Here is a 2,500-nt window from a genome sequence, read left to right on the forward strand (position 1 = left end):
CTCCGTCGACCTGCCCCTCACAAACCCATGCTGCGCCGGGCTCATCCTGTCACCCACCTTCCGCTCAAGCCTCCTCACCATCATCTTCTCTAGCACTTTCCCAAACACCGACAGCAGACATATCGGCCTGTAGGACCCAGGATCCGACCGCACTTTCTCCGGCGATTTCAACAACACAATCATTCTCGCTTTCTTCCACTCAACCGGAAAATACCCCCCGGCCAAGCACAAATCATACACTCTCTTCAACCACTCCGGAATCACCCTCCACACAACACGCAACATTTCCACACTGATCCCATCCAACCCCGGCGCCTTACGCAACTTCAAAGCTCTCACAGATTCATCCACTTCATTCCATTCAAAACCCATCCCACCGAGGTCCCCATACAGCCTCCGTCCTTCATCCATACCTATGTTGGCAGCAGGGAAAAACCTGTCCATCAACATATCCACACTCTCCCTCCACGTACTCGACACCACACCATCCACTTTCATCGCACTCAATCTATCCCTCGCATACTTCCCACGACAAATTTTGTACACAGGACCCCACGGATCAAGGTTGGAAGATTCACTCACAAACTCTCTCCAATTCCGTTCTTTCGCTCTCCACATCTCACCCTTGTACTCCGACAGCAACCTCCTATACTCCATCCTCCTTTCATCAACATTCACACCCCGTCTCCTAGCCTTCTGAAGCCTACGCCTGCCCTTCCTCACTCCCCTCTTCAGCCTCTCCAAAGCCTCCGTCCACCACACAATCTTCCCCACATTCACGCGCTTAACCTCCTTAAACCTTCTCCTGTTGGCCTCCCGTATCCACGACATCATTATCTCCAACATCCTATCCACACCCATTCCATCCATGTCCCCTCCATACGACCGCAAGCCCTCCCTCAAATCATCCATATACCCCTCCCAGTCCGCATTCCTAGTGGACCATCTGGTCCCCACACCCACTTCATCCCTACCCACCTGATCACTCGTCATCACAACCAAAATCACATTATGATCACTCACTCCCCAATCATGCTTAACACTCCATTCAAACCTGCACCCCACACACACATCATTCACAATCGTCACATCTATATCACTCTCACCCCTCATACCCGAAAACGTATAATATTCACTCGGCTCATTCAACACAGACATCCCATTCGCCAAGATCCATTCCTCTAACACCTCCCCACGCATCTCACTCACCCGTGACCGGCCACCGCCCTTGCTAAACCACAAGGGCGAAACAGCGTTCGCATCCATCCCAACTAACACACACTTGCCCCTCGCAAAATTCCGCACCCCATCCATATACGCCAAATACGGCTCGATGTCCTGCCCATACTGGCAGTACATCGACACAACATACATCTCCCCAAAATCCCCTTTCAACCAAACACAGACACCCCACTCATTCGTACACTCTCTCACACACATAACCTCCAACCGCGCATCATTCACAACTATAGCAGCTCTAACCACTCCACCCTCACACACATACACATCCATACCAAGCGGCAAACCTCTCACCCTCCCATCCATAAAATACGGTTCCTGCAATAGTGCAACACTCACACCACGCTCACTTACAACCTTACCCAAATCACACATTACCGCATACGCTCTCTGACAATTACACTGCACTATATTAAGTCCCGTATTAGCCATTGCTAATTCTCTGTCTCTCTCTATCTAACATTCTCAAATACTCCGGGCACTCCTCAGACACAACCGCGTGATCACACCTCATACCCCTAATCTTGCAGTTACGACACACCACATCCTTCTTACAACTACCTCTCAAATGTCCAGTCTCACCACACCGCTGACACAATCTCTCAGTCACACTACACTCACGCATCATGTGCCCAAAAGCATAACACTTATGACATCTCAGCACACTCAAGAACTCTCTCACCTTACACGCATGCCATTTCACATACACACGTCCCTCCTTACACAGTACATCCCTCACCTTCCCACTCACCTCCATAATCACATTCCCAACACTCACATTCTTCCTATTCACCCTACTCAATATTCTCACCCGCTCCCTAAATTCACTCTCACTAACACTACCCTTAATATTCTTCTCATACATTTCATTCATGAACTCCTGACTCGCCATCTCATTCGGCACATCATACACAATCACCTTAGGACCTATCTTCCTAGGCAATTCCACTTTCAAACCAATTTCATCAAACTTCTTACATTCACGCACCGACTTCAAATCACTCTCACTCGCCGTCTCAATCGCTATACCACCCGCTCTGATCTTCCTCACCGCTTTCACACGCACATTCAACACACCACTCACCTCACGCATCACTTTCTCCTTCACCTGCTCACTCGTCGCTTTCACCGTCGCATCCTTAGGCCTAACGACCACCGCATACGACTTCGCATTCGACCGCACACTCTCCGACTTACTCACACCAGACATACCAGGCACACCTCTCACCACACTAGTACCAGCCACACTCGCATAACTCCC

Source organism: Colletes latitarsis, unplaced genomic scaffold (assembly GCF_051014445.1).
Source record: "Colletes latitarsis isolate SP2378_abdomen unplaced genomic scaffold, iyColLati1 scaffold0039, whole genome shotgun sequence".
Lineage (NCBI taxonomy): Eukaryota > Metazoa > Arthropoda > Insecta > Hymenoptera > Colletidae > Colletes > Colletes latitarsis.